The sequence below is a fragment of the Nannobrachium achirus genome, assembly GCF_963921795.1.
Source record: "Nannobrachium achirus genome assembly, chromosome: 20".
In the NCBI taxonomy this organism is placed as follows: domain Eukaryota; kingdom Metazoa; phylum Chordata; class Actinopteri; order Myctophiformes; family Myctophidae; genus Nannobrachium; species Nannobrachium achirus.
In genome coordinates, this window is record NC_137827.1 from 59,599,080 (window position 1) to 59,620,899 (window position 21,820).

A 21,820-nucleotide genomic window follows, 5' to 3' on the forward strand; every position below is an offset into this window, starting at 1 on the left:
TGGTTTACTAGTGCTTTTACCCCCCACCCATTTTACCACAGATACCTGAGTCCCGCCCATTTTTACAAGAGATTAGTTCTGTTTTTGCCTTTACTGAATTTAAAGGAAAAGTTAGTAATACGGTAGGCTAATAACAGTGTTACTTTGCCATGTCTAAAAGATGTGCTCACAGAACCAAGACAACCCCAAAGGAAAGCACTTATGAATTAAAAATCAGGAATGTCTCCATTAGAGGTAATCTGAGTTTGTTTACATCAAGTCTTCCTGTTATGTGCTTGTTATGTGTCAATTAAAATTACCCCAACAAGTAGCACTTACTGAATTTAAATGACAAGTCAGTGCTAAAGTTAAAGTAATACTAATGACAAAATCAGAGTTCATTTCAGTTTTTAGCCACCGTGGCTTAGTTCTTGTTAGATGCACTAGTCAAGTACAACTACCCCAACAAGTAGCACTTACTGCATTTAAAGGACAAGTCAGTACTAAAGTCAGAGTAATAATAGTGACAATGGATACAGGATGTCTATACAGAACCAAGACAACCCCAAAGAGATGCACTTATGAATTTATTATCAAGAATGACTCCATTTGAGGTGATCTGAGTTTGTTTGCTCCCACCAACCTTCCATGAACCTTAAAGAATTCTACTTTCCCAAGAATGTCCTCTTACCCAATGTGCCTATGTCCTGTGTCCTCCTTCAGGTATTAGGTGTGCTTTGACTGCCAAGAATTGAACACCTTAAATAGGGTCAGTATGTGGTACTTGCCCACCATCACATTACATTCAAGACATTAGCATTTGATTGGTTTACTAGTGCTTTTACCCCCCACCCATTTTACCACAGATACCTGAGTCCCGCCCATTTTTTTACAAGAGATTAGTTCTGTTTTTGCCTTTACTGAATTTAAAGGAAAAGTTAGTAATACGGTAGGCTAATAACAGTGTGAACATTGCTACTTTGCCATGTCTAAAAGATGTGCTCACAGAACCAAGACAACCCCAAAGGGAAGCACTTATGAATTAAAAATCATGAATGTCTCCATTAGAGGTAATCTGAGTTTGTTTACATCAAGTCTTCCTGTTATGTGCTTGTTATGTGTCAATTAAAATTACCCCAACAAGTAGCACTTACTGAATTTAAAGGACAAGTCAGTGCTAAAGTTAAAGTAATACTAATGACAAAATCAGAGTTCATTTCAGTTTCTAGCCACCGTGGCTTAGTTCTTGTTAGATGCACTAGTCAAGTACAACTACCCCAACAAGTAGCACTTACTGCATTTAAAGGACAAGTCAGTACTAAAGTCAGAGTAATAATAGTGACAATGGATACAGGATGTCTATACAGAACCAAGACAACCCCAAAGAGATGCACTTATGAATTTATCATCAAGAATGACTCCCTTTGAGGTGATCTGAGTTTGTTTGCTCCCACCAACCTTCCATGAACCTTAAATAATTCTACTTTCCCAAGAATGTCCTCTTACCCAATGTGCCTATGTCCTGTGTCCTCCTTCAGGTATTAGGTGTGCTTTGACTGCCAAGAATTGAACACCTTAAATAGGGTCAGTATGTGGTACTTGCCCACCATCACATTACATTCAAGACATTTGCATTTGATTGGTTTACTAGTGCTTTTACCCCCCACCCATTTTACCACAGATACCTGAGTCCCGCCCATTTTTTTACAAGAGATTAGTTCTGTTTTTGCCTTTACTGAATTTAAAGGAAAAGTTAGTAATACGGTAGGCTAATAACAGTGTGAACATTGCTACTTTGCCATGTCTAAAAGATGTGCTCACAGAACCAAGACAACCCCAAAGGGAAGCACTTATGAATTAAAAATCATGAATGTCTCCATTAGAGGTAATCTGAGTTTGTTTACATCAAGTCTTCCTGTTATGTGCTTGTTATGTGTCAATTAAAATTACCCCAACAAGTAGCACTTACTGAATTTAAATGACAAGTCAGTGCTAAAGTTAAAGTAATACTAATGACAAAATCATCAGAGTTCATTTCAGTTTTTAGCCACCGTGGCTTAGTTCTTGTTAGATGCACTAGTCAAGTACAACTACCCAACAAGTAGCACTTACTGCATTTAAAGGACAAGTCAGTACTAAAGTCAGAGTAATAATAGTGACAATGGATACAGGATGTCTATACAGAACCAAGACAACCCCAAAGAGATGCACTTATGAATTTATTATCAAGAATGACTCCATTTGAGGTGATCTGAGTTTGTTTGCTCCCACCAACCTTCCATGAACCTTAAAGAATTCTACTTTCCCAAGAATGTCCTCTTACCCAATGTGCCTATGTCCTGTGTCCTCCTTCAGGTATTAGGTGTGCTTTGACTGCCAAGAATTGAACACCTTAAATAGGGTCAGTATGTGGTACTTGCCCACCATCACATTACATTCAAGACATTTGCATTTGATTGGTTTACTAGTGCTTTTACCCCCCACCCATTTTACCACAGATACCTGAGTCCCGCCCATTTTTTTACAAGAGATTAGTTCTGTTTTTGCCTTTACTGAATTTAAAGGAAAAGTTAGTAATACGGTAGGCTAATAACAGTGTGAACATTGCTACTTTGCCATGTCTAAAAGATGTGCTCACAGAACCAAGACAACCCCAAAGGGAAGCACTTATGAATTAAAAATCATGAATGTCTCCATTAGAGGTAATCTGAGTTTGTTTACATCAAGTCTTCCTGTTATGTGCTTGTTATGTGTCAATTAAAATTACCCCAACAAGTAGCACTTACTGAATTTAAATGACAAGTCAGTGCTAAAGTTAAAGTAATACTAATGACAAAATCAGAGTTCATTTCAGTTTTTAGCCACCGTGGCTTAGTTCTTGTTAGATGCACTAGTCAAGTACAACTACCCAACAAGTAGCACTTACTGCATTTAAAGGACAAGTCAGTACTAAAGTCAGAGTAATAATAGTGACAATGGATACAGGATGTCTATACAGAACCAAGACAACCCCAAAGAGATGCACTTATGAATTTATTATCAAGAATGACTCCATTTGAGGTGATCTGAGTTTGTTTGCTCCCACCAACCTTCCATGAACCTTAAAGAATTCTACTTTCCCAAGAATGTCCTCTTACCCAATGTGCCTATGTCCTGTGTCCTCCTTCAGGTATTAGGTGTGCTTTGACTGCCAAGAATTGAACACCTTAAATAGGGTCAGTATGTGGAACTTGCCCACCATCACATTACATTCAAGACATTTGCATTTGATTGGTTTACTAGTGCTTTTACCCCCCACCCATTTTACCACAGATACCTGAGTCCCGCCCATTTTTTTACAAGAGATTAGTTCTGTTTTTGCCTTTACTGAATTTAAAGGAAAAGTTAGTAATACGGTAGGCTAATAACAGTGTGAACATTGCTACTTTGCCATGTCTAAAATATGTGCTCACAGAACCAAGACAACCCCAAAGGGAAGCACTTATGAATTAAAAATCATGAATGTCTCCATTAGAGGTAATCTGAGTTTGTTTACATCAAGTCTTCCTGTTATGTGCTTGTTATGTGTCAATTAAAATTACCCCAACAAGTAGCACTTACTGAATTTAAATGACAAGTCAGTGCTAAAGTTAAAGTAATACTAATGACAAAATCAGAGTTCATTTCAGTTTCTAGCCATCGTGGCTTAGTTCTTGTTAGATGCACTAGTCAAGTACAACTACCCCAACAAGTAGCACTTACTGCATTTAAAGGACAAGTCAGTACTAAAGTCAGAGTAATAATAGTGACAATGGATACAGGATGTCTATACAGAACCAAGACAACCCCAAAGAGATGCACTTATGAATTTATCATCAAGAATGACTCCCTTTGAGGTGATCTGAGTTTGTTTGCTCCCACCAACCTTCCATGAACCTTAAAGAATTCTACTTTCCCAAGAATGTCCTCTTACCCAATGTGCCTATGTCCTGTGTCCTCATTCAGGTATTAGGTGTGCTTTGACTGCCAAGAATTGAACACCTTAAATATGGTCAGTATGTGGTACTTACCCACCATCACATTACATTCAAGACATTTGCATTTGATTGGTTTACTAGTGCTTTTACCCCCCACCCATTTTACCACAGATACCTGAGTCCCGCCCATTTTTACAAGAGATTAGTTCTGTTTTTGCCTTTACTGAATTTAAAGGAAAAGTTAGTAATACGGTAGGCTAATAACAGTGTGAACATTGCTACTTTGCCATGTCTAAAAGATGTGCTCACAGAACCAAGACAACCCCAAAGGGAAGCACTTATGAATTAAAAATCAGGAATGTCTCCATTAGAGGTAATCTGAGTTTGTTTACATCAAGTCTTCCTGTTATGTGCTTGTTATGTGTCAATTAAAATTACCCCAACAAGTAGCACTTACTGAATTTAAAGGACAAGTCAGTGCTAAAGTTAAAGTAATACTAATGACAAAATCAGAGTTCATTTCAGTTTCTAGCCACCGTGGCTTAGTTCTTGTTAGATGCACTAGTCAAGTACAACTACCCCAACAAGTAGCACTTACTGCATTTAAAGGACAAGTCAGTACTAAAGTCAGAGTAATAATAGTGACAATGGATATAGGATGTCTATACAGAACCAAGACAACCCCAAAGAGATGCACTTATGAATTTATCATCAAGAATGACTCCCTTTGAGGTGATCTGAGTTTGTTTGCTCCCACCAACCTTCCATGAACCTTAAATAATTCTACTTTCCCAAGAATGTCCTCTTACCCAATGTGCCTATGTCCTCCTTCAGGTATTAGGTGTGCTTTGACTGCCAAGAATTGAACACCTTAAATAGGGTCAGTATGTGGTACTTGCCCACCATCACATTACATTCAAGACATTTGCATTTGATTGGTTTACTAGTGCTTTTACCCCCCACCCATTTTACCACAGATACCTGAGTCCCGCCCATTTTTTTTACAAGAGATTAGTTCTGTTTTTGCCTTTACTGAATTTAAAGGAAAAGTTAGTAATACGGTAGGCTAATAACAGTGTGAACATTGCTACTTTGCCATGTCTAAAAGATGTGCTCACAGAACCAAGACAACCCCAAAGGGAAGCACTTATGAATTAAAAATCATGAATGTCTCCATTAGAGGTAATCTGAGTTTGTTTACATCAAGTCTTCCTGTTATGTGCTTGTTATGTGTCAATTAAAATTACCCCAACAAGTAGCACTTACTGAATTTAAATGACAAGTCAGTGCTAAAGTTAAAGTAATACTAATGACAAAATCAGAGTTCATTTCAGTTTTTAGCCACCGTGGCTTAGTTCTTGTTAGATGCACTAGTCAAGTACAACTACCCCAACAAGTAGCACTTACTGCATTTAAAGGACAAGTCAGTACTAAAGTCAGAGTAATAATAGTGACAATGGATACAGGATGTCTATACAGAACCAAGACAACCCCAAAGAGATGCACTTATGAATTTATTATCAAGAATGACTCCATTTGAGGTGATCTGAGTTTGTTTGCTCCCACCAACCTTCCATGAACCTTAAAGAATTCTACTTTCCCAAGAATGTCCTCTTACCCAATGTGCCTATGTCCTGTGTCCTCCTTCAGGTATTAGGTGTGCTTTGACTGCCAAGAATTGAACACCTTAAATAGGGTCAGTATGTGGTACTTGCCCACCATCACATTACATTCAAGACATTAGCATTTGATTGGTTTACTAGTGCTTTTACCCCCCACCCATTTTACCACAGATACCTGAGTCCCGCCCATTTTTTTTACAAGAGATTAGTTCTGTTTTTGCCTTTACTGAATTTAAAGGAAAAGTTAGTAATACGGTAGGCTAATAACAGTGTGAACATTGCTACTTTGCCATGTCTAAAATATGTGCTCACAGAACCAAGAAAACCCCAAAGGGAAGCACTTATGAATTAAAAATCATGAATGTCTCCATTAGAGGTAATCTGAGTTTGTTTACATCAAGTCTTCCTGTTATGTGCTTGTTATGTGTCAATTAAAATTACCCCAACAAGTAGCACTTACTGAATTTAAATGACAAGTCAGTGCTAAAGTTAAAGTAATACTAATGACAAAATCAGAGTTCATTTCAGTTTCTAGCCACCGTGGCTTAGTTCTTGTTAGATGCACTAGTCAAGTACAACTACCCCAACAAGTAGCACTTACTGCATTTAAAGGACAAGTCAGTACTAAAGTCAGAGTAATAATAGTGACAATGGATACAGGATGTCTATACAGAACCAAGACAACCCCAAAGAGATGCACTTATGAATTTATTATCAAGAATGACTCCATTTGAGGTGATCTGAGTTTGTTTGCTCCCACCAACCTTCCATGAACCTTAAAGAATTCTACTTTCCCAAGAATGTCCTCTTACCCAATGTGCCTATGTCCTGTGTCCTCCTTCAGGTATTAGGTGTGCTTTGACTGCCAAGAATTGAACACCTTAAATAGGGTCAGTATGTGGTACTTGCCCACCATCACATTACATTCAAGACATTTGCATTTGATTGGTTTACTAGTGCTTTTACCCCCCACCCATTTTACCACAGATACCTGAGTCCCGCCCATTTTTACAAGAGATTAGTTCTGTTTTTGCCTTTACTGAATTTAAAGGAAAAGTTAGTAATACGGTAGGCTAATAACAGTGTGAACATTGCTACTTTGCCATGTCTAAAAGATGTGCTCACAGAACCAAGACAACCCCAAAGGGAAGCACTTATGAATTAAAAATCATGAATGTCTCCATTAGAGGTAATCTGAGTTTGTTTACATCAAGTCTTCCTGTTATGTGCTTGTTATGTGTCAATTAAAATTACCCCAACAAGTAGCACTTACTGAATTTAAATGACAAGTCAGTGCTAAAGTTAAAGTAATACTAATGACAAAATCAGAGTTCATTTCAGTTTTTAGCCACCGTGGCTTAGTTCTTGTTAGATGCACTAGTCAAGTACAACTACCCCAACAAGTAGCACTTACTGCATTTAAAGGACAAGTCAGTACTAAAGTCAGAGTAATAATAGTGACAATGGATACAGGATGTCTATACAGAACCAAGACAACCCCAAAGAGATGCACTTATGAATTTATTATCAAGAATGACTCCATTTGAGGTGATCTGAGTTTGTTTGCTCCCACCAACCTTCCATGAACCTTAAAGAATTCTACTTTCCCAAGAATGTCCTCTTACCCAATGTGCCTATGTCCTGTGTCCTCCTTCAGGTATTAGGTGTGCTTTGACTGCCAAGAATTGAACACCTTAAATAGGGTCAGTATGTGGTACTTGCCCACCATCACATTACATTCAAGACATTTGCATTTGATTGGTTTACTAGTGCTTTTACCCCCCACCCATTTTACCACAGATACCTGAGTCCCACCCATGTTTTACAAGAGATTAGTTCTGTTTTTGCCTTTACTGAATTTAAAGGAAAAGTTAGTAATACGATAGGCTAATAACAGTGTGAACATTGCTACTTTGCCATGTCTAAAATATGTGCTCACAGAACCAAGACAACCCCAAAGGGAAGCACTTATGAATTAAAAATCATGAATGTCTCCATTAGAGGTAATCTGAGTTTGTTTACATCAAGTCTTCCTGTTATGTGCTTGTTATGTGTCAATTAAAATTACCCCAACAAGTAGCACTTACTGAATTTAAATGACAAGTCAGTGCTAAAGTTAAAGTAATACTAATGACAAAATCAGAGTTCATTTCAGTTTCTAGCCACCGTGGCTTAGTTCTTGTTAGATGCACTAGTCAAGTACAACTACCCCAACAAGTAGCACTTACTGCATTTAAAGGACAAGTCAGTACTAAAGTCAGAGTAATAATAGTGACAATGGATACAGGATGTCTATACAGAACAAAGACAACCCCAAAGAGATGCACTTATGAATGTATCATCAAGAATGACTCCCTTTGAGGTGATCTGAATTTGTTTGCTCCCACCAACCTTCCATGAACCTTAAAGAATTCTACTTTCCCAAGAATGTCCTCTTACCCAATGTGCCTATGTCCTGTGTCCTCATTCAGGTATTAGGTGTGCTTTGACTGCCAAGAATTGAACACCTTAAATAGGGTCAGTATGTGGTACTTGCCCACCATCACATTACATTCAAGACATTTGCATTTGATTGGTTTACTAGTGCTTTTACCCCCCACCCATTTTACCACAGATACCTGAGTCCCGCCCATTTTTACAAGAGATTAGTTCTGTTTTTGCCTTTACTGAATTTAAAGGAAAAGTTAGTAATACGGTAGGCTAATAACAGTGTTACTTTGCCATGTCTAAAAGATGTGCTCACAGAACCAAGACAACCCCAAAGGAAAGCACTTATGAATTAAAAATCAGGAATGTCTCCATTAGAGGTAATCTGAGTTTGTTTACATCAAGTCTTCCTGTTATGTGCTTGTTATGTGTCAATTAAAATTACCCCAACAAGTAGCACTTACTGAATTTAAATGACAAGTCAGTGCTAAAGTTAAAGTAATACTAATGACAAAATCAGAGTTCATTTCAGTTTTTAGCCACCGTGGCTTAGTTCTTGTTAGATGCACTAGTCAAGTACAACTACCCCAACAAGTAGCACTTACTGAATTTAAAGGACAAGTCAGTACTAAAGTCAGAGTAATAATAGTGACAATGGATACAGGATGTCTATACAGAACCAAGACAACCCCAAAGAGATGCACTTATGAATTTATTATCAAGAATGACTCCATTTGAGGTGATCTGAGTTTGTTTGCTCCCACCAACCTTCCATGAACCTTAAAGAATTCTACTTTCCCAAGAATGTCCTCTTACCCAATGTGCCTATGTCCTGTGTCCTCCTTCAGGTATTAGGTGTGCTTTGACTGCCAAGAATTGAACACCTTAAATAGGGTCAGTATGTGGTACTTGCCCACCATCACATTACATTCAAGACATTAGCATTTGATTGGTTTACTAGTGCTTTTACCCCCCACCCATTTTACCACAGATACCTGAGTCCCGCCCATTTTTTTACAAGAGATTAGTTCTGTTTTTGCCTTTACTGAATTTAAAGGAAAAGTTAGTAATACGGTAGGCTAATAACAGTGTGAACATTGCTACTTTGCCATGTCTAAAAGATGTGCTCACAGAACCAAGACAACCCCAAAGGGAAGCACTTATGAATTAAAAATCATGAATGTCTCCATTAGAGGTAATCTGAGTTTGTTTACATCAAGTCTTCCTGTTATGTGCTTGTTATGTGTCAATTAAAATTACCCCAACAAGTAGCACTTACTGAATTTAAAGGACAAGTCAGTGCTAAAGTTAAAGTAATACTAATGACAAAATCAGAGTTCATTTCAGTTTCTAGCCACCGTGGCTTAGTTCTTGTTAGATGCACTAGTCAAGTACAACTACCCCAACAAGTAGCACTTACTGCATTTAAAGGACAAGTCAGTACTAAAGTCAGAGTAATAATAGTGACAATGGATACAGGATGTCTATACAGAACCAAGACCACCCCAAAGAGATGCACTTATGAATTTATCATCAAGAATGACTCCCTTTGAGGTGATCTGAGTTTGTTTGCTCCCACCAACCTTCCATGAACCTTAAATAATTCTACTTTCCCAAGAATGTCCTCTTACCCAATGTGCCTATGTCCTGTGTCCTCCTTCAGGTATTAGGTGTGCTTTGACTGCCAAGAATTGAACACCTTAAATAGGGTCAGTATGTGGTACTTGCCCACCATCACATTACATTCAAGACATTTGCATTTGATTGGTTTACTAGTGCTTTTACCCCCCACCCATTTTACCACAGATACCTGAGTCCCGCCCATTTTTTTACAAGAGATTAGTTCTGTTTTTGCCTTTACTGAATTTAAAGGAAAAGTTAGTAATACGGTAGGCTAATAACAGTGTGAACATTGCTACTTTGCCATGTCTAAAAGATGTGCTCACAGAACCAAGACAACCCCAAAGGGAAGCACTTATGAATTAAAAATCATGAATGTCTCCATTAGAGGTAATCTGAGTTTGTTTACATCAAGTCTTCCTGTTATGTGCTTGTTATGTGTCAATTAAAATTACCCCAACAAGTAGCACTTACTGAATTTAAATGACAAGTCAGTGCTAAAGTTAAAGTAATACTAATGACAAAATCAGAGTTCATTTCAGTTTTTAGCCACCGTGGCTTAGTTCTTGTTAAATGCACTAGTCAAGTACAACTACCCCAACAAGTAGCACTTACTGCATTTAAAGGACAAGTCAGTACTAAAGTCAGAGTAATAATAGTGACAATGGATACAGGATGTCTATACAGAACCAAGACAACCCCAAAGAGATGCACTTATGAATTTATTATCAAGAATGACTCCATTTGAGGTGATCTGAGTTTGTTTGCTCCCACCAACCTTCCATGAACCTTAAAGAATTCTACTTTCCCAAGAATGTCCTCTTACCCAATGTGCCTATGTCCTGTGTCCTCCTTCAGGTATTAGGTGTGCTTTGACTGCCAAGAATTGAACACCTTAAATAGGGTCAGTATGTGGAACTTGCCCACCATCACATTACATTCAAGACATTTGCATTTGATTGGTTTACTAGTGCTTTTACCCCCCACCCATTTTACCACAGATACCTGAGTCCCGCCCATTTTTTTACAAGAGATTAGTTCTGTTTTTGCCTTTACTGAATTTAAAGGAAAAGTTAGTAATACGGTAGGCTAATAACAGTGTGAACATTGCTACTTTGCCATGTCTAAAATATGTGCTCACAGAACCAAGACAACCCCAAAGGGAAGCACTTATGAATTAAAAATCATGAATGTCTCCATTAGAGGTAATCTGAGTTTGTTTACATCAAGTCTTCCTGTTATGTGCTTGTTATGTGTCAATTAAAATTACCCCAACAAGTAGCACTTACTGAATTTAAATGACAAGTCAGTGCTAAAGTTAAAGTAATACTAATGACAAAATCAGAGTTCATTTCAGTTTCTAGCCATCGTGGCTTAGTTCTTGTTAGATGCACTAGTCAAGTACAACTACCCCAACAAGTAGCACTTACTGCATTTAAAGGACAAGTCAGTACTAAAGTCAGAGTAATAATAGTGACAATGGATACAGGATGTCTATACAGAACCAAGACAACCCCAAAGAGATGCACTTATGAATTTATCATCAAGAATGACTCCCTTTGAGGTGATCTGAGTTTGTTTGCTCCCACCAACCTTCCATGAACCTTAAAGAATTCTACTTTCCCAAGAATGTCCTCTTACCCAATGTGCCTATGTCCTGTGTCCTCATTCAGGTATTAGGTGTGCTTTGACTGCCAAGAATTGAACACCTTAAATATGGTCAGTATGTGGTACTTACCCACCATCACATTACATTCAAGACATTTGCATTTGATTGGTTTACTAGTGCTTTTACCCCCCACCCATTTTACCACAGATACCTGAGTCCCGCCCATTTTTACAAGAGATTAGTTCTGTTTTTGCCTTTACTGAATTTAAAGGAAAAGTTAGTAATACGGTAGGCTAATAACAGTGTGAACATTGCTACTTTGCCATGTCTAAAAGATGTGCTCACAGAACCAAGACAACCCCAAAGGGAAGCACTTATGAATTAAAAATCAGGAATGTCTCCATTAGAGGTAATCTGAGTTTGTTTACATCAAGTCTTCCTGTTATGTGCTTGTTATGTGTCAATTAAAATTACCCCAACAAGTAGCACTTACTGAATTTAAAGGACAAGTCAGTGCTAAAGTTAAAGTAATACTAATGACAAAATCAGAGTTCATTTCAGTTTCTAGCCACCGTGGCTTAGTTATTGTTAGATGCACTAGTCAAGTACAACTACCCCAACAAGTAGCACTTACTGCATTTAAAGGACAAGTCAGTACTAAAGTCAGAGTAATAATAGTGACAATGGATATAGGATGTCTATACAGAACCAAGACAACCCCAAAGAGATGCACTTATGAATTTATCATCAAGAATGACTCCCTTTGAGGTGATCTGAGTTTGTTTGCTCCCACCAACCTTCCATGAACCTTAAATAATTCTACTTTCCCAAGAATGTCCTCTTACCCAATGTGCCTATGTCCTGTGTCCTCCTTCAGGTATTAGGTGTGCTTTGACTGCCAAGAATTGAACACCTTAAATAGGGTCAGTATGTGGTACTTGCCCACCATCACATTACATTCAAGACATTTGCATTTGATTGGTTTACTAGTGCTTTTACCCCCCACCCATTTTACCACAGATACCTGAGTCCCGCCCATTTTTTTTACAAGAGATTAGTTCTGTTTTTGCCTTTACTGAATTTAAAGGAAAAGTTAGTAATACGGTAGGCTAATAACAGTGTGAACATTGCTACTTTGCCATGTCTAAAAGATGTGCTCACAGAACCAAGACAACCCCAAAGGGAAGCACTTATGAATTAAAAATCATGAATGTCTCCATTAGAGGTAATCTGAGTTTGTTTACATCAAGTCTTCCTGTTATGTGCTTGTTATGTGTCAATTAAAATTACCCCAACAAGTAGCACTTACTGAATTTAAATGACAAGTCAGTGCTAAAGTTAAAGTAATACTAATGACAAAATCAGAGTTCATTTCAGTTTTTAGCCACCGTGGCTTAGTTCTTGTTAGATGCACTAGTCAAGTACAACTACCCCAACAAGTAGCACTTACTGCATTTAAAGGACAAGTCAGTACTAAAGTCAGAGTAATAATAGTGACAATGGATACAGGATGTCTATACAGAACCAAGACAACCCCAAAGAGATGCACTTATGAATTTATTATCAAGAATGACTCCATTTGAGGTGATCTGAGTTTGTTTGCTCCCACCAACCTTCCATGAACCTTAAAGAATTCTACTTTCCCAAGAATGTCCTCTTACCCAATGTGCCTATGTCCTGTGTCCTCCTTCAGGTATTAGGTGTGCTTTGACTGCCAAGAATTGAACACCTTAAATAGGGTCAGTATGTGGTACTTGCCCACCATCACATTACATTCAAGACATTAGCATTTGATTGGTTTACTAGTGCTTTTACCCCCCACCCATTTTACCACAGATACCTGAGTCCCGCCCATTTTTTTACAAGAGATTAGTTCTGTTTTTGCCTTTACTGAATTTAAAGGAAAAGTTAGTAATACGGTAGGCTAATAACAGTGTGAACATTGCTACTTTGTCATGTCTAAAATATGTGCTCACAGAACCAAGAAAACCCCAAAGGGAAGCACTTATGAATTAAAAATCATGAATGTCTCCATTAGAGGTAATCTGAGTTTGTTTACATCAAGTCTTCCTGTTATGTGCTTGTTATGTGTCAATTAAAATTACCCCAACAAGTAGCACTTACTGAATTTAAATGACAAGTCAGTGCTAAAGTTAAAGTAATACTAATGACAAAATCAGAGTTCATTTCAGTTTCTAGCCACCGTGGCTTAGTTCTTGTTAGATGCACTAGTCAAGTACAACTACCCCAACAAGTAGCACTTACTGCATTTAAAGGACAAGTCAGTACTAAAGTCAGAGTAATAATAGTGACAATGGATACAGGATGTCTATACAGAACCAAGACAACCCCAAAGAGATGCACTTATGAATTTATTATCAAGAATGACTCCATTTGAGGTGATCTGAGTTTGTTTGCTCCCACCAACCTTCCATGAACCTTAAAGAATTCTACTTTCCCAAGAATGTCCTCTTACCCAATGTGCCTATGTCCTGTGTCCTCCTTCAGGTATTAGGTGTGCTTTGACTGCCAAGAATTGAACACCTTAAATAGGGTCAGTATGTGGTACTTGCCCACCATCACATTACATTCAAGACATTTGCATTTGATTGGTTTACTAGTGCTTTTACCCCCCACCCATTTTACCACAGATACCTGAGTCCCGCCCATTTTTACAAGAGATTAGTTCTGTTTTTGCCTTTACTGAATTTAAAGGAAAAGTTAGTAATACGGTAGGCTAATAACAGTGTGAACATTGCTACTTTGCCATGTCTAAAAGATGTGCTCACAGAACCAAGACAACCCCAAAGGGAAGCACTTATGAATTAAAAATCATGAATGTCTCCATTAGAGGTAATCTGAGTTTGTTTACATCAAGTCTTCCTGTTATGTGCTTGTTATGTGTCAATTAAAATTACCCCAACAAGTAGCACTTACTGAATTTAAATGACAAGTCAGTGCTAAAGTTAAAGTAATACTAATGACAAAATCAGAGTTCATTTCAGTTTTTAGCCACCGTGGCTTAGTTCTTGTTAGATGCACTAGTCAAGTACAACTACCCCAACAAGTAGCACTTACTGCATTTAAAGGACAAGTCAGTACTAAAGTCAGAGTAATAATAGTGACAATGGATACAGGATGTCTATACAGAACCAAGACAACCCCAAAGAGATGCACTTATGAATTTATTATCAAGAATGACTCCATTTGAGGTGATCTGAGTTTGTTTGCTCCCACCAACCTTCCATGAACCTTAAAGAATTCTACTTTCCCAAGAATGTCCTCTTACCCAATGTGCCTATGTCCTGTGTCCTCCTTCAGGTATTAGGTGTGCTTTGACTGCCAAGAATTGAACACCTTAAATAGGGTCAGTATGTGGTACTTGCCCACCATCACATTACATTCAAGACATTAGCATTTGATTGGTTTACTAGTGCTTTTACCCCCCACCCATTTTACCACAGATACCTGAGTCCCGCCCATTTTTTTACAAGAGATTAGTTCTGTTTTTGCCTTTACTGAATTTAAAGGAAAAGTTAGTAATACGGTAGGCTAATAACAGTGTGAACATTGCTACTTTGCCATGTCTAAAAGATGTGCTCACAGAACCAAGACAACCCCAAAGGGAAGCACTTATGAATTAAAAATCATGAATGTCTCCATTAGAGGTAATCTGAGTTTGTTTACATCAAGTCTTCCTGTTATGTGCTTGTTATGTGTCAATTAAAATTACCCCAACAAGTAGCACTTACTGAATTTAAAGGACAAGTCAGTGCTAAAGTTAAAGTAATACTAATGACAAAATCAGAGTTCATTTCAGTTTCTAGCCACCGTGGCTTAGTTCTTGTTAGATGCACTAGTCAAGTACAACTACCCCAACAAGTAGCACTTACTGCATTTAAAGGACAAGTCAGTACTAAAGTCAGAGTAATAATAGTGACAATGGATACAGGATGTCTATACAGAACCAAGACAACCCCAAAGAGATGCACTTATGAATTTATCATCAAGAATGACTCCCTTTGAGGTGATCTGAGTTTGTTTGCTCCCACCAACCTTCCATGAACCTTAAAGAATTCTACTTTCCCAAGAATGTCCTCTTACCCAATGTGCCTATGTCCTGTGTCCTCATTCAGGTATTAGGTGTGCTTTGACTGCCAAGAATTGAACACCTTAAATATGGTCAGTATGTGGTACTTACCCACCATCACATTACATTCAAGACATTTGCATTTGATTGGTTTACTAGTGCTTTTACCCCCCACCCATTTTACCACAGATACCTGAGTCCCGCCCATTTTTACAAGAGATTAGTTCTGTTTTTGCCTTTACTGAATTTAAAGGAAAAGTTAGTAATACGGTAGGCTAATAACAGTGTGAACATTGCTACTTTGCCATGTCTAAAAGATGTGCTCACAGAACCAAGACAACCCCAAAGGGAAGCACTTATGAATTAAAAATCAGGAATGTCTCCATTAGAGGTAATCTGAGTTTGTTTACATCAAGTCTTCCTGTTATGTGCTTGTTATGTGTCAATTAAAATTACCCCAACAAGTAGCACTTACTGAATTTAAATGACAAGTCAGTGCTAAAGTTAAAGTAATACTAATGACAAAATCAGAGTTCATTTCAGTTTTTAGCCACCGTGGCTTAGTTCTTGTTAGATGCACTAGTCAAGTACAACTACCCCAACAAGTAGCACTTACTGCATTTAAAGGACAAGTCAGTACTAAAGTCAGAGTAATAATAGTGACAATGGATACAGGATGTCTATACAGAACCAAGACAACCCCAAAGAGATGCACTTATGAATTTATTATCAAGAATGACTCCATTTGAGGTGATCTGAGTTTGTTTGCTCCCACCAACCTTCCATGAACCTTAAAGAATTCTACTTTCCCAAGAATGTCCTCTTACCCAATGTGCCTATGTCCTGTGTCCTCCTTCAGGTATTAGGTGTGCTTTGACTGCCAAGAATTGAACACCTTAAATAGGGTCAGTATGTGGTACTTGCCCACCATCACATTACATTCAAGACATTAGCATTTGATTGGTTTACTAGTGCTTTTACCCCCCACCCATTTTACCACAGATACCTGAGTCCCGCCCATTTTTTTACAAGAGATTAGTTCTGTTTTTGCCTTTACTGAATTTAAAGGAAAAGTTAGTAATACGGTAGGCTAATAACAGTGTGAACATTGCTACTTTGCCATGTCTAAAAGATGTGCTCACAGAACCAAGACAACCCCAAAGGGAAGCACTTATGAATTAAAAATCATGAATGTCTCCATTAGAGGTAATCTGAGTTTGTTTACATCAAGTCTTCCTGTTATGTGCTTGTTATGTGTCAATTAAAATTACCCCAACAAGTAGCACTTACTGAATTTAAAGGACAAGTCAGTGCTAAAGTTAAAGTAATACTAATGACAAAATCAGAGTTCATTTCAGTTTCTAGCCACCGTGGCTTAGTTCTTGTTAGATGCACTAGTCAAGTACAACTACCCCAACAAGTAGCACTTACTGCATTTAAAGGACAAGTCAGTACTAAAGTCAGAGTAATAATAGTGACAATGGATACAGGATGTCTATACAGAACCAAGACCACCCCAAAGAGATGCACTTATGAATTTATCATCAAGAATGACTCCCTTTGAGGTGATCTGAGTTTGTTTGCTCCCACCAACCTTCCATGAACCTTAAATAATTCTACTTTCCCAAGAATGTCCTCTTACCCAATGTGCCTATGTCCTGTGTCCTCCTTCAGGTATTAGGTGTGCTTTGACTGCCAAGAATTGAACACCTTAAATAGGGTCAGTATGTGGTACTTGCCCACCATCACATTACATTCAAGACATTTGCATTTGATTGGTTTACTAGTGCTTTTACCCCCCACCCATTTTACCACAGATACCTGAGTCCCGCCCATTTTTTTACAAGAGATTAGTTCTGTTTTTGCCTTTACTGAATTTAAAGGAAAAGTTAGTAATACGGTAGGCTAATAACAGTGTGAACATTGCTACTTTGCCATGTCTAAAAGATGTGCTCACAGAACCAAGACAACCCCAAAGGGAAGCACTTATGAATTAAAAATCATGAATGTCTCCATTAGAGGTAATCTGAGTTTGTTTACATCAAGTCTTCCTGTTATGTGCTTGTTATGTGTCAATTAAAATTACCCCAACAAGTAGCACTTACTGAATTTAAATGACAAGTCAGTGCTAAAGTTAAAGTAATACTAATGACAAAATCAGAGTTCATTTCAGTTTTTAGCCACCGTGGCTTAGTTCTTGTTAAATGCACTAGTCAAGTACAACTACCCAACAATTAGCACTTACTGCATTTAAAGGACAAGTCAGTACTAAAGTCAGAGTAATAATAGTGACAATGGATACAGGATGTCTATACAGAACCAAGACAACCCCAAAGAGATGCACTTATGAATTTATTATCAAGAATGACTCCATTTGAGGTGATCTGAGTTTGTTTGCTCCCACCAACCTTCCATGAACCTTAAAGAATTCTACTTTCCCAAGAATGTCCTCTTACCCAATGTGCCTATGTCCTGTGTCCTCCTTCAGGTATTAGGTGTGCTTTGACTGCCAAGAATTGAACACCTTAAATAGGGTCAGTATGTGGAACTTGCCCACCATCACATTACATTCAAGACATTTGCATTTGATTGGTTTACTAGTGCTTTTACCCCCCACCCATTTTACCACAGATACCTGAGTCCCGCCCATTTTTTTACAAGAGATTAGTTCTGTTTTTGCCTTTACTGAATTTAAAGGAAAAGTTAGTAATACGGTAGGCTAATAACAGTGTGAACATTGCTACTTTGCCATGTCTAAAATATGTGCTCACAGAACCAAGACAACCCCAAAGGGAAGCACTTATGAATTAAAAATCATGAATGTCTCCATTAGAGGTAATCTGAGTTTGTTTACATCAAGTCTTCCTGTTATGTGCTTGTTATGTGTCAATTAAAATTACCCCAACAAGTAGCACTTACTGAATTTAAATGACAAGTCAGTGCTAAAGTTAAAGTAATACTAATGACAAAATCAGAGTTCATTTCAGTTTCTAGCCATCGTGGCTTAGTTCTTGTTAGATGCACTAGTCAAGTACAACTACCCCAACAAGTAGCACTTACTGCATTTAAAGGACAAGTCAGTACTAAAGTCAGAGTAATAATAGTGACAATGGATACAGGATGTCTATACAGAACCAAGACAACCCCAAAGAGATGCACTTATGAATTTATCATCAAGAATGACTCCCTTTGAGGTGATCTGAGTTTGTTTGCTCCCACCAACCTTCCATGAACCTTAAAGAATTCTACTTTCCCAAGAATGTCCTCTTACCCAATGTGCCTATGTCCTGTGTCCTCATTCAGGTATTAGGTGTGCTTTGACTGCCAAGAATTGAACACCTTAAATATGGTCAGTATGTGGTACTTACCCACCATCACATTACATTCAAGACATTTGCATTTGATTGGTTTACTAGTGCTTTTACCCCCCACCCATTTTACCACAGATACCTGAGTCCCGCCCATTTTTACAAGAGATTAGTTCTGTTTTTGCCTTTACTGAATTTAAAGGAAAAGTTAGTAATACGGTAGGCTAATAACAGTGTGAACATTGCTACTTTGCCATGTCTAAAAGATGTGCTCACAGAACCAAGACAACCCCAAAGGGAAGCACTTATGAATTAAAAATCAGGAATGTCTCCATTAGAGGTAATCTGAGTTTGTTTACATCAAGTCTTCCTGTTATGTGCTTGTTATGTGTCAATTAAAATTACCCCAACAAGTAGCACTTACTGAATTTAAAGGACAAGTCAGTGCTAAAGTTAAAGTAATACTAATGACAAAATCAGAGTTCATTTCAGTTTCTAGCCACCGTGGCTTAGTTCTTGTTAGATGCACTAGTCAAGTACAACTACCCCAACAAGTAGCACTTACTGCATTTAAAGGACAAGTCAGTACTAAAGTCAGAGTAATAATAGTGACAATGGATATAGGATGTCTATACAGAACCAAGACAACCCCAAAGAGATGCACTTATGAATTTATCATCAAGAATGACTCCCTTTGAGGTGATCTGAGTTTGTTTGCTCCCACCAACCTTCCATGAACCTTAAATAATTCTACTTTCCCAAGAATGTCCTCTTACCCAATGTGCCTATGTCCTGTGTCCTCCTTCAGGTATTAGGTGTGCTTTGACTGCCAAGAATTGAACACCTTAAATAGGGTCAGTATGTGGTACTTGCCCACCATCACATTACATTCAAGACATTTGCATTTGATTGGTTTACTAGTGCTTTTACCCCCCACCCATTTTACCACAGATACCTGAGTCCCGCCCATTTTTTTTACAAGAGATTAGTTCTGTTTTTGCCTTTACTGAATTTAAAGGAAAAGTTAGTAATACGGTAGGCTAATAACAGTGTGAACATTGCTACTTTGCCATGTCTAAAAGATGTGCTCACAGAACCAAGACAACCCCAAAGGGAAGCACTTATGAATTAAAAATCATGAATGTCTCCATTAGAGGTAATCTGAGTTTGTTTACATCAAGTCTTCCTGTTATGTGCTTGTTATGTGTCAATTAAAATTACCCCAACAAGTAGCACTTACTGAATTTAAATGACAAGTCAGTGCTAAAGTTAAAGTAATACTAATGACAAAATCAGAGTTCATTTCAGTTTTTAGCCACCGTGGCTTAGTTCTTGTTAGATGCACTAGTCAAGTACAACTACCCCAACAAGTAGCACTTACTGCATTTAAAGGACAAGTCAGTACTAAAGTCAGAGTAATAATAGTGACAATGGATACAGGATGTCTATACAGAACCAAGACAACCCCAAAGAGATGCACTTATGAATTTATTATCAAGAATGACTCCATTTGAGGTGATCTGAGTTTGTTTGCTCCCACCAACCTTCCATGAACCTTAAAGAATTCTACTTTCCCAAGAATGTCCTCTTACCCAATGTGCCTATGTCCTGTGTCCTCCTTCAGGTATTAGGTGTGCTTTGACTGCCAAGAATTGAACACCTTAAATAGGGTCAGTATGTGGTACTTGCCCACCATCACATTACATTCAAGACATTAGCATTTGATTGGTTTACTAGTGCTTTTACCCCCCACCCATTTTACCACAGATACCTGAGTCCCGCCCATTTTTTTACAAGAGATTAGTTCTGTTTTTGCCTTTACTGAATTTAAAGGAAAAGTTAGTAATACGGTAGGCTAATAACAGTGTGAACATTGCTACTTTGCCATGTCTAAAATATGTGCTCACAGAACCAAGAAAACCCCAAAGGGAAGCACTTATGAATTAAAAATCATGAATGTCTCCATTAGAGGTAATCTGAGTTTGTTTACATCAAGTCTTCCTGTTATGTGCTTGTTATGTGTCAATTAAAATTACCCCAACAAGTAGCACTTACTGAATTTAAATGACAAGTCAGTGCTAAAGTTAAAGTAATACTAATGACAAAATCAGAGTTCATTTCAGTTTCTAGCCACCGTGGCTTAGTTCTTGTTAGATGCACTAGTCAAGTACAACTACCCCAACAAGTAGCACTTACTGCATTTAAAGGACAAGTCAGTACTAAAGTCAGAGTAATAATAGTGACAATGGATACAGGATGTCTATACAGAACCAAGACAACCCCAAAGAGATGCACTTATGAATTTATTATCAAGAATGACTCCATTTGAGGTGATCTGAGTTTGTTTGCTCCCACCAACCTTCCATGAACCTTAAAGAATTCTACTTTCCCAAGAATGTCCTCTTACCCAATGTGCCTATGTCCTGTGTCCTCCTTCAGGTATTAGGTGTGCTTTGACTGCCAAGAATTGAACACCTTAAATAGGGTCAGTATGTGGTACTTGCCCACCATCACATTACATTCAAGACATTTGCATTTGATTGGTTTACTAGTGCTTTTACCCCCCACCCATTTTACCACAGATACCTGAGTCCCGCCCATTTTTACAAGAGATTAGTTCTGTTTTTGCCTTTACTGAATTTAAAGGAAAAGTTAGTAATACGGTAGGCTAATAACAGTGTGAACATTGCTACTTTGCCATGTCTAAAAGATGTGCTCACAGAACCAAGACAACCCCAAAGGGAAGCACTTATGAATTAAAAATCATGAATGTCTCCATTAGAGGTAATCTGAGTTTGTTTACATCAAGTCTTCCTGTTATGTGCTTGTTATGTGTCAATTAAAATTACCCCAACAAGTAGCACTTACTGAATTTAAATGACAAGTCAGTGCTAAAGTTAAAGTAATACTAATGACAAAATCAGAGTTCATTTCAGTTTTTAGCCACCGTGGCTTAGTTCTTGTTAGATGCACTAGTCAAGTACAACTACCCCAACAAGTAGCACTTACTGCATTTAAAGGACAAGTCAGTACTAAAGTCAGAGTAATAATAGTGACAATGGATACAGGATGTCTATACAGAACCAAGACAACCCCAAAGAGATGCACTTATGAATTTATTATCAAGAATGACTCCATTTGAGGTGATCTGAGTTTGTTTGCTCCCACCAACCTTCCATGAACCTTAAAGAATTCTACTTTCCCAAGAA